We start from the raw sequence: 12,490 nt of genomic DNA, 5'->3' as shown, positions 1-12,490 counted from the left end.
AGTGGCTAAAGGTGCTAATTCACTTTTCTCACCCATATGAGATCATGGGGGAAGTGAATATACAGAAAGCCAAACAGTGGAATGGACAAAGCAAATCGGTGAATGTTCCAGAGAATCTGAATCCTGAAAGCAATGAACCTTCTTGTCAAATGCCAAAAGTTTTTAAGCACCAAGAAAAGGGAAGGGATTAAACTCCACATAAAACTGGTTGCAAAAAGCCAGCTCATGCCCCAAGGACAGGTCAGGCTGCACTGAATCCCCAGGGAGACACCTTGTCTTGGAGGAGGTGGGAATGGGGGCTGGGTTGGGGGAGGGGAGTTTGGGGGGTGGGAGGAGGGAGGACAGGGGAATCCATGACTGATATGTAAAATTAAATTAATTATAAAATAAAAATATTTATTAAAAAAACTTATCGCAAAAACAAAAAACAAAACAGGTATAATTTTTCTCAGCACAGTTTAAAAATTAAAAATTGAGTTAGAAAATTGGAATTTAAAAGTATCTTAAAATTTCAAACTTTACAACATGTGTTCATGTATGGGAAAATGTTTAAATGCTATTGAGAGGCCAGGTAGCAAGCCCTTCCAATTGTTGAATAGGAATGTGAACGTTTTAAACCCGTCAATTTCTCTGCAAATAGTTCAGTAAATAGCATTCAACCCCACTGTAGGCAGTAGCAAGATCTGCTCATTTTTAACTTACATAGGATGATACTAACAGTGTATGAGAAAGTAAAAAGAATGGACAACATGAAAATTCTCTAAGAGAATGATGTTTAAGCCTAGCCTTCTTATCCTTTCAGACACTATAAAATGGCCATGATTTAAAAATTTAAACACTAAGTTACTGATTTGTGGCTGGAGAGACACATGATAAATTAATCCAATTCAATAGACTTCAGATAACCAAATAAATATGCCAAGAGATTTTTATGGTGCAGTTGGAGTCTCAAATCAGCGAGACCACAATGGCTTACAAGATAAATGTAACAAAACTACTAACTGTGCAGACAATAGTTCGACTTATGTCTATCACCTTACATTGTTATGCATCACAGAAACCTAGATTGTTCTCAAGGCATGCAGAAGCAAGGGGAGAGGGTGTTCCCTGCTTAATTTCAAGGCTAGACCATGCAGTACACAAATATTTAAAATCAACTAGATGTAAAAAGATCTCCTTTATGTATTCAGTCTCCTGTGCTGGATTTTCTCATTATGAAAGAATCAAGGTTGAGAAATGCCTATCTTGGACACAGATTAACCAAGACAAAGTAAATGTGATTCAATAATACAAAAAGAAAGCAAACAGCATGGCTACCCTCATCCTACTTTGTTGTTGTTTTAGTTATTTACATAATTATGTATAATGGCTGAGCATAGGGACAGATGTGCCTTTAATCTCAGCAATTGGGAGGCAGAGACAGGAGGATCTCTATGAGTTCAAGATTATCCTGCTCTATATAGTGAGTTCCAGGCCAGTCAGGACTACACAGAAAGTTCACGTCTTTGTGTAGGTGATAGGTGTGTGGCTTGATCTGTTTGTGGGGCCCCTGGCAGTGGGACCAAGACCTATCTCGGGTACATGAACTAACTTTTTAGAGCCCATTTCTAATGGTGGGATGCCTTATTCAGGCTTGATGCAGGAGGAGGGGCTTAGTCCTGCCCCAACTTGATGTGCCAGCCTGTGTTGACTACCCAGTGGAGGCCTTACCCCATATGAAGAGTGAATGGGGAATGGGGTGGGGGGAGAGGTGGGGAGAACAGGAGAAGAGGAGGGAGGGGGGAACACTGGTTGGTATGTAAAATGAAAAAATTTTAAATAAAAAATCACAAATAATGTTAAGTAATATGAACTACCTTTAGGAATGATTGTTTTCCACGCAATGCCATGTTGCGATGACCCTTGTCACCTGAGCCAATGTCTTGTCATCTATAGATACTTTGTGAATCATCTAACACAAATTTCCAAAACACACTGTGTTCACATTCCTTTAAGTTATTTGAAATATTGGGCATTTTAAATCCATTAACAAGCTCTCAATGGAAACATTTTACCAAGCCAGAAGCACCCATTGACACAGCAGTATAATATTTTTTCTTACTTGCTGTGGATATATACTTATTACTTTCAAGCCTGGCTGTGATTATTCAAGCACTGAAATGACCAGCTCCGAGCTTTTGCCTCCGATTTCATGCGTGGTACTAGCTGGACATAGTGCCTTACATCTGTAGATTTAAACCATTCCTTCGTAGTTGATTGGCATTTTACTTGTGATTTAACACTACTTTCCGGTTTCATCCTGTCCCATGCTCTCTGTTCTTTAACACAGTCTTTCTCCTCTTCTTTTCTTCACAATGTCCTGTCCTGGCTTTTCCAGCCATCCAAACCCTACAGAGCTCTCAAAATCCAATGCAAATTTTATCTCTCCTAAATAAAAGCTCATTTTATTTAATCACAATGCTTTTTTAAAAATTAGTTTAAATTATTGTAACAATCCGCTTCATAGAATAATTCCTATATTTTAATTTTATTTATTTATTATTTTTTTATTTTGCAATACAATTCAGTTCTACATATCAGCCACGGATTCCCTTGTTCTCCCCTCTCCCGCCCCCCTCACCTTCCCCCCAGCCCACCCCCCCATTCCCACCTCCTCCAGGTCAAAGCCTCCCCCGAGGACTGAGATCAATCTGGTAGACTCAGTCCAATATTTGTCCATCACATTTTACTTCATTTCCATATCCTCCTGTTGTGGTGGACTATGTGAGGTGAATGCATCTCACTTAAGAGGTGTTCAGCCTAATATATTCCATGGGAAGTTTCTTAGTTTCAAATTTTGACTTATTTCCCTAATTAATAGCGAAGGTTGGACCAGATGATGAACCCTGCCTGTCATCCCACTATCTCTTTAGCTGAGCACTACCTAAATTTACCACGAGATGGCGCCAACACCAAATAAACACCATTTGGAAGCATCCATACCCATTTTTATTTTATTTTTTAATCGAATTTTTTTTGTACAATACATTCTGATTATGATCTCACTTCCCCCAACACCTCCCAGATCCTTCCTTCTTCCTCACTCACGTAAGGTCACATCCTTTCTTTCTCTTTCTCATTAGAATACAAATAGGCATCTAAAAAAAAAAGTAAAAGAAGATAAAACAAAAACAAACCAGAATATAACACAACAAACAAACAAACAAAAGAAGGAAAAGATCCAAAAAAATCTCTAAAAACACATATAGATGCGGTGACATCCATGTGCTCACACAGAAAAATCCCACAAAAACACAAAACGGGAAACCATATTATGTACAAAAAGAACCTGTAAGATAACCTATTTTTAAATTAGTGACAGAAATATATCAGGTAAGTTGTCACATCTATTGGCTGTCATTGGGGAGGTAAGTTACAGATTTCTGCAGACACCCACGATGCCCTCAAATCAATCAAGGGACAAAATATAATATCTTGAAATGTCTTCCCATCCTTTCATGATTTTTATTAGTTTCTTCCTTATTTTTGTTTGGTGAAAAAATTTAACAAAATATCTTTCTTTTTAATAAATGCATAATATAGCATGAACAATCATGTAGACGTCTAGAACTTATTTATCTTATCAAACTGAAACTTTATGTTGAATGAGCAGCAGGATCCCATTGCTCACTCCCCTCAGTCACCATTCTGGAGTTGACCTATTTATGTCTTACATGAGATTGTATCACTAATACAATCCGGACTCAACAAAATGATTATCTTATCTGTCATCTTAAATATAATTTACATTTCTGTAACAGAGAATCACGTAGTTGTTCTTGTTTTGAAATTGAACATACTTGCTAAATAAACCCTAATGAATATCCTTTAAAAAGTTTATGGGGAAAAAAAAAGTTTATGGGAAGATATTTGTGAAAGGACCCTCAAATACCTTATTTAGCAAATATGTACTGATTGTTTGCTCTATACATAACAGTATTACAGTCATCTGAGACGAAACGATATCGTTCACAACTGTATGCTATGAATGGGAAGACATGAAACATTGTTTCAAAAAATCATAGACAAAAATGAGAAAATCCTGAGGACACAGATATAATTATCAGCTGAAGAAATTAACTGGGCTGTTTATAAGAATTGGGGTATTTTAGAAAAAGGGGTCCAGTTTTACCTTATACGAGAAAAACACACTGAAATGGTGATGGAGAACGTTGACTGTCTAAGTCTCCGGGTTTCACTCAGTAGATGACAGGACACCTGAAGACTTTCTCACACAGTCTCAGGAGCAGAGCCTCCCTCTACACAGTTAGTCTGCTGGCTGCGGGGCTGCTTGGCAAGGGTGAGGAGTAGGCAACAGAGCCGCAGGTTGAGGGGTATGACAGTCCACACATACTCCTAGGAGTCAGCGACGGCCTAAAGAAGGGTCAGGAAAACAGTGGCGGCCGTGAGATGTCAAGGGACACAGGGAAGAACGACTGATGTAGAAGCAGAGAAGACACAAACACCTGGAGTCCACTGTGACTTGGTGAACGGTGACAGAAACAAACGTGTGTGTCTTGAGACTTAGAATCTGATGCCTGCGCTCGTTTCCTTTCTCAAATGCATGCTTTCTGCCTTTTCTGACTGCCACTGCACTTCACTTTCTTCGTTGGTTTAAAAACTAACTACATCTGTCAAGCCAGTGTGAGGATGGTGGCGCCATCTGAAGCAAGTCGCTCACCAGTTGAGACTGTGTTGTGTTTATTAGTACGGAACTGGGGGAGGGGGTTTCTGTGGGATGAGTCTCTTCCAGAAACATTACAAGACAATAAAATAGTGATGATAGAGCCTTTATCCAGTAACTGATGGAAGCAGATGCAGAGATTCACAACCAAGCACCAGGGCCAAGCTCTGGGAATCCAGTTGAAGAGAGAGAAGAGAGACCATATGAGCAAGAAGGGGTCAAGATCATGGTGCGTATGTCTACAGACAACTGAACCAAGCTCATAGGAATTCACGGACTTTAGATCGACAGCTGTGGAACCTTCATGGGACCAGACTAGACCCTCGGCATATGGGAGACAGTTGTGTGGCTGGGTCTGTCTGAGGGGTCCCTGGCAGTGTGATCAGGATCTCTCCCTGGTGCATGAGCTGGCTTTCTGAATCCCATTACCTATGGCCGGATACCTTGCTCACCCTTGAGGCATCAGAGAGGGATTGGGTCCTGCCTCAACTGAGTGTACTAGACTTTGCTGTCTACCCATGGAGGAACTTACCCTTTTGGAGGAGGGGATGAGGGGTGGGGTTGGTGGAGTGGGAGAAGAGATGAGAGGGAGATCATGTAAAATGAATAAAAAATCTTTTTTTAAAAAAAAGTAGTGATGGAGAAATACCCATGTGTGGGTCCAGAAAACTTCTTTGTCCCTTTTCTTTTTCTCAACAGCTCCCCTCCCCCAACTGGACTTCACTTAGTTTAACAATGCTAATCACGCATCAACTCCATGTGAAGGCTCCAGAGCACCAAGAGGATAAGTCAAGAGTCATGTTCACTTGAACTTAGAGACATAGGGCAGAGCACTGTACCTTCTGTAAAAGAAGGAAACAGTACCAGGTAAGATTCCTGATACAAATAAAGTCTAATGGAATGGCAAAGATAAAAATATTACTCACTGGAAATAGTCTAAATGAAAACAGGGAGGCTTGAAACAGCAATTTGGATTTTAGAAACGATGATTAGTTTGAGAACATGAAGTCCTAGTGGGGAGTATCAGGGAAGACTGCTGTATCAGTAGATGCCAGGAAGAGAAACACGGCCAGAAACTGTCAACAAGCCGTGTGATCAAGCCTAAGGGACAGTGGAGAGAAATCTTGCGTGTTTTTAAAAGGAAGCCGTTCTTGTTAGATTAGTATTTTTATTTTGGTGATGGGAGATATTTTCTTTTAGAAATGAACAATAGGGGGCTGGAGAGATGGCTCAGAGGTTAAGAGCACTGGCTGCTCTTCCAGAGGTCCTGAGTTCAATTCCCAGCAACCACATGGTGGCTCACAACCATCTGTAATGAGATCTGGTGCCCTCTTCTGGCCTGCAGTCATACATGCTGTATACCTAATAAATAAATAAATCTTTAAAAAAAAAAAAAAGAAATGAACAATACAGAATTTTAAGACAGAAAAATACAAAGTAGAAAAATAAGAAGTGGTACAGGAGGAAGAGATATAAAATCCTTGCATTCTGCCTGTACCCAAGATTATGTCTTAAAATTTAGTAGCCATGTTTCTAGATGTATTGTTATTATAAAGTTATTATTGGCTACATGGTTTCAGTACACCATGAGGATCTCTCAATGTTTCAAAATAAACATGAATTGTAAAGGGAACTGTGGATTAGGAATGCAGCTCCATTGGTAGAATGTCATCTACCTAGCATGCATATAACCTTGGGTTCTATTAGTATCACCTAAACTGGTAGTACATACTCCAATCCCAGCACTCAGTAGGTAGAGAAGGAAGGATAAGTTCAAAATTATCCTTGGATACATATCAAGTCTAAGGCCAACTTGGGATACATATTGCTAAACAAACAAAAATGACTAGGGAGATGTCTCAGTTAGTAAAGTATTTGTCATGCAATCAGGAGGACCTGTGTCTTAGGGTTTCTATTGTTGTGAAGAGACACCATGACTATAGCAATTCTTATAAAGAAAAATACATTTTCAGAGGTTTAGTCCATTATCATCATGGCGGCATGCAGATAGACATGTTTGCTGTGGGATGTTCTGTATGGCAAATGTGTTGCTCTGATTGGTTAGTAAATAAAACACTGATTGGCCAGTAGTCAGGCAGGAGGAAGTATAGGCGGGACAAGGAGGAGAATAAAGCTGGGAAGTGGAAGTCTGAGTCAGAGACACTGCAAGCCACCACGATGACAAACAGCTGTGAAGATGCCAGTAAGCCACGAGCCACGTGGCAAGGTATAGATTTATAGAAATGGATTAATTTAAGCTGTAAGAACAGTTAGAAAGAAGCCTAATATGGCCATACAGTTTGTAAGCAATATAAGTCTCTGTGTTTACTTGGTCGGGTCTGAGCGGCTGTGGGACTGGCAGGTGAGAGAGATTTGTCCTGACTGTGGGTCAGGCAGGAAAACTCTAGCTACACATGGTGCTGGATACATCTTGATCAGAAGGCAACAGGAAGTGGACTGAGACACTGGAAGTTGAGCATATACAAGACCTCAAAGCCCACTTCCCCAGTGACACATTTCCTCCAACAAGTCCATACCTACTAATAGTGCCACTCCCTTTGGGGGGCACTTTCTTTCAAACCACCACAACCTGAGAGAAAATCCCAAACACCCATTAAAATAAAAAATCCGCCGGGCGGTGGTGGCGCACGCCTTTAATCCCAGCACTCGGGAGGCAGAGCCAGGCGGATCTCTGTGAGTTCGAGGCCAGCCTGGGCTACCAAGTGAGTTCCAGGAGAGGCGCAAAGCTACACAGAGAAACCCTGTCTCGAAAAACCAAATAAATAAATAAATAAATAAATAAATAAATAAATAAATAAATAAATAAATAAATAAATCCAGGTGTGATGGCCTGTTCCTGTCATCCTAACACTGGGAACACAGAAATAGGTAGATTCTTGGAGCTCATTGACCAGCCAGGATAGCAGAATTAGTGAACTCCAGGTTGAATGAGAGACTTTGTCTCAGAAAGTAAGGTGGAGAGAAACTGAAAAAGACATTTGGCATCTAACTCTGACCTTCAAATGCATTCATAAATGTATGCAGCACACCCACACCCGTGCATATGTGTGCATTTGTACCCACATGGGGAGGGTATGGCCCAAATGTTAAGTATGCTTTTCACAGTTATAATAGTTACCTTAAGCTGTTCTCAGCATTGTGCTTCACTATCACTACTGTGGTTTGAATATGAATGCCCCCCCATAGGTTCCAATGTTTGAATATTTGGTCCTAGGTTAGTAGAACTATTTAGGTAGGTGCAGGTGTGGCCTTGCTGGGGAAGTATGTCACTGGGGGTGGGCTTGGAGAGTTTAAAGACTCCTGTCATTTGGAGTTCTCTCTCTGCCTTGTGCTTGAGGTTCAAGATGAGAGCTTTCAGCTTCCTTCTCCTGACATCATGCCCTTGCTCCACTAAACCTTCACTCCACCATCATGGAATCTAACCCTCGGCAACTGCAAGCCCAATAAACTCGTTCTTCTATAAATTGCCTTGGTCAAATTGCTTTTTCACAGCAATAAAAAGTAGCTAAGACAGTTACCCTGACAAATGTTGTAGTAAGACAAGAGGAGGATGAGGTTGCTCTAATCTAGGAGCTTTGTCTCAGAATTTGAGACTTCACAATTCTTAATATCAAGTGGATGGTAGCCAGCTTCTTGTCCATCTATGTTATCTATAAAAAATCTTTCACCTCAACCTTATGTTTAGAAGTAGCATTCTTCCTCCACAATCCTAATTTGTCCCCACGCCTGTTCCACACCTCTTAGTGTAGCTTCCAGTAAAACCCTTTCATTATGTATGAACAAAGGTGCGTTGTGTCTTGGTGAGAATGGGACTAATAGAACCACATTTTTCTCTCTGTTTTCTACATGACTTCCTTCATAATTTGAATCTTCACCTAAAAATATTGTTTCTTCGGCTCAGCTCTTAAAATTCACAAACAGAAAGGTCATGCCTACTTTACTCAATTCTGTATTTAAGCACATCATAGTTATTTATCTTATTTCCTTATCTATTGATTTATTTATTAAATTTATCAAAATGTATAAATATTTAATTGCCTCCAGGAAATAAAATATTTATATATCACAAAGATGGTCTAAACAGAGACATTTTGCTAGATACATCCTGGAACCAAAAGACTAGCCTGTAACTGACTGATGTGGCCTCTGTGTTCCCCGAGGAGCAGAAAAGAGACCTGTGTCTCCTTACACAATTTCTGGTAGCCACTGCATTATAGAGCTTGTCTGTAGCATACCAATCATGGAGCTTTTCTCCATCATGAAGCATTTTTTTAGTTATTAAAATTAATGGTTTTCTTTCAAGATTATCCTTAGCATGCAGCATATCAGGAATAACCAGATTGGTAGAAAAAAAGAATTTTCACTGGAGAAGTCACATTCATTCTCACAGACAGAAGGAATGTGCATAAAAATGCTTACCTGCATCAAATTTGAACATGATTGAGGCTGCAAGAAATTATCTGATGAGCATCAAGACATCCTCTGCTGAAGAGGCTGTGTTCTTACAGGAGGGCAATTGGAGGATGGCTTAGGAGGCTGGAGCTCAGCTAAGAGTTTGGATAGGGTGGGGAGGTTGACAGAAAAATAATACGGAGGAAGAAAACTTGGAGCAGGGTGAGGAAAATCCATGGAGTCTCTTCCTCATGAAAGTAATGTTTGTAATGACTTCCTTTGTGGGATGTACAAGAGTGAAGCCAACCAGATCATGACCTAATACTATAGTCTCAACAGTAAACCAGTGCACCCATGGCATCCAAGCTATCTAGATACGTGGGACTGTATATTGTTCTTCTTATTTTAGCCAATTTAAGCTGGAATTTTTATTTCTGTATTTAATGTTGTACCAGAAATGGGTACAGCAATAAGGCATTGAGGGGAAATTGGCTGCAGTGAGGTAGGATGGTGGCCAGTGAGAACATATCATTTTCAGATATAGATGATAACAGTCTTCACAATGGATCATACAAGCTGGTTAAATGCTTCTTATGCTGTCCTGTGATGCAGACATTTATCTAGCTTGATTGAAATGAGGTAGATAGAAAAATAGACCAGATAAAAAGATTTCAGACCGTCACAGTATGTTAGCTACTTCCACCAGTTCATTGAGAAAGAAGATGAATCTTGGCTAGACCTGAGGACAGAGAGAAACAAATAGGTCTTTTATTTTCATTTTTTATTTTTTCCTAGTCTCCTATTGGCCTCGACAGCAGTGACAAGTATATGTTTCATCTTGGGGAGCAGACCTTAAATCCAATCACAAAGTGGTCAGTTCCTTCCATGACGTCGATGATATTATTGCACCAGTGGGCAGGTCTTGCAAGGTCTATAATTATTCTAGTGTCAGTATTTACAGATGGGTAAGATTGATTTTTACTTTTCTTCTACCATAGCATGTGAGCCTCTCCCAGCACTATGAAAGCTATCTAATAGGGATGAAGCTTCCAGAAGAGTGTGGACTATTTCTCATGTTTTATGACACAAGTATGTAGTATCGTCAGCAATGTGGTCTAATTTCTAAATTCTGACAGCTATTTGCAAGACACCTGATGGGAGAGGGAGAGTCAATTCACTTTAAGGATGTGGCTCCTAACAGGTTGTCCATCCTCCAGTGGAAGCCCATACATCCAAGATTATATGAGCAGCAAAAATTGGACTTGATGAAAATAAAAAAAAGTTATCAAAGTTGGTTGGGAAGAGAAAGGTGGTTGGAGCTGGGAGAAGTTGGAGGAGAGTGAATGTGATCAAAATAAGCTGTATGAAGTTCTCAAAGAACTATTTATTATTATTATTATTATTATTATTATTATTATTACTATTATTAATCTATTTTCTGAGACAGGGTCTCCCTTAAGTGACTGGTTGTCACAAAACCTACTATTACAGACCAGGGTAGCCTTGAATTCACAGAGATCTACCTGCTGAAGTGCTAGAATAAAGGCATGTGATACCATGCTCAACAATCAACTAATTTAAAAAAATCCTATTTTCTTTTTTCTTTAGCCCTGAATTAGAGTATTCCGAGATTTGAATCTAACCAGAGAAAAAGACAGACTTTGATTCTGGATAAGATGAATTTCATTCAGAGAAATTCTGAAATCCTTGCTGTTCCAGCAGAATATTATTTTTCTTCTTGTGAGGAGTTTCTTATCCACAGGAATACAATCTAGGAACCAACTACATGTTATCTGTTATTCTCCTGAAAACGTTATTTCAATTTATTTCAGGGTGGCAGCAGTGGATGCTGAACTCAAAATATATGACATATAAAAATAAATAGAAGAATAAGCATGCAAGGCCCATCTGCAGTACACATTCAAGTATCTATACCCAACTTTGCTCCAAAGCATTTTGCTTTAAGTACAGGCTCACATTAATTGAACCAAAGAGAAAAATAATGTCTACGAATCTTCTGTGAAAGTTTCATTGACAGACTCCAGTTCAATCAGCTCATAACATCTCAGAGACCAAAAAAAAAAAAAAAGAATCATAAGTAATTTTTTACCACTGTGGCTCAATGCATGATACAAGGAAAAACAACTGCATTTAAATGCCCTGTCCTGTTTACATGTATCATTTATGATCTGTAAACCTAGAAACCAGATAGGATGGTGTATGTCAGCTGTATAGATGATCCAAAATTATTTTGGTGATATAGAACCCTGATTGTCAAGTTAACAATAGCTGTAAATAGTTATCCTAATATTCTAATATCTATTGTTTGAGTGGTGTGTGTGTGTGTGTGTGTGTGTGTGTGTGTGTGTGTGTGTGTGTGTGTGTTGAGGTAGGGTTGGGAGGCATTTCTAGTGTTTTCTTACCACATGGACAAGTATGTCTCCACAATCTCATTATTTCCCAGGAGATAATGTCTCTTGTCTCACAGAATTGAATCTGTGAGATTCAATTCACAGAAATTTGTCTTATCTCTTTCTATGACTCCTGGCCACTCAATCTGGGCTATCACATGTAGACAGCTATGAGTAACACTGTGTGGCACTCTGTGATTCTGTAATTGATAAGTTATAGCAGGATGTTGAATTGCTCACAAACAAAATGGCCATGATTCTCCTCCATTTTGGTTGTCTAGATTTTTCAGATAACTTACTCCCTAAGGTAAATTTTCTAGCTGGTTGAGTTATGGGTGTAAGGCAATCACTGGAGGAGAACAGAATGTGTAGATCCTACAAGCTTTGGAGGCAGAGCTGCAATGTTCTGGATACAGGGTCTTGTGCCAAAGCTGGCCCCTGAGGAGATGAAGCTGAAGATGTGGGAGGATGTGATCTTCTCCATTCTGAACTTCCTTGTCTATGTGGCCCTGCTGTGAGTCCCTCCATATATCTTAAGGAAGTTGGACAGCATATGAGGATTGGGAGTCACATATGGATGCATGGCATGAATAACCTGGTAACAGTTTCTCCTCCTGTCTGCAGATGAATTGGTTCAAAAAGGTGTAAGACTGATTAAAGGGACATAAAACTCTACTTGTTAAGAATGAGTTGGGCTTTGGGAACTGACCTCAATAGCTGAAAAATAAAACTATTTGGGAAGTGCAAAAAGATGCCTTGTGGTCATACTGTGTCCTTAGGCCTGTGATACCCACCTCTGTGAGTGTTGATGGAATTGTAAATAATGTCAAATTCTAAGGGACTTATTTTTGAAGAAAAAAGATAAATTTTCTAAAAATACTATTGTCTGCAAAAATCAAGACTCAAACACATGCCTTGCAGCCTCCTCCATCAACAGTAAGCT

The 12,490-nt window shown here is 39.5% G+C and overlaps 1 pseudogene; it reads left to right on the top strand.

Annotated features, from left to right (window-relative positions):
• Positions 1–11,948: 11,948 nt before the first annotated feature.
• On the top strand, positions 11,949–12,104 carry LOC128098527 (mitochondrial import receptor subunit TOM5 homolog; annotated as a pseudogene).
• The last annotated feature ends 386 nt before the right edge of the window (positions 12,105–12,490 follow it).

Source organism: Peromyscus californicus, unplaced genomic scaffold (genome assembly GCF_007827085.1).
Source record: "Peromyscus californicus insignis strain IS unplaced genomic scaffold, ASM782708v3 Scaffold_6__1_contigs__length_162567912, whole genome shotgun sequence".
NCBI classification, from domain to species: Eukaryota; Metazoa; Chordata; class Mammalia; order Rodentia; family Cricetidae; genus Peromyscus; species Peromyscus californicus.
This window is presented reverse-complemented; position numbering and strand designations above follow the sequence as displayed.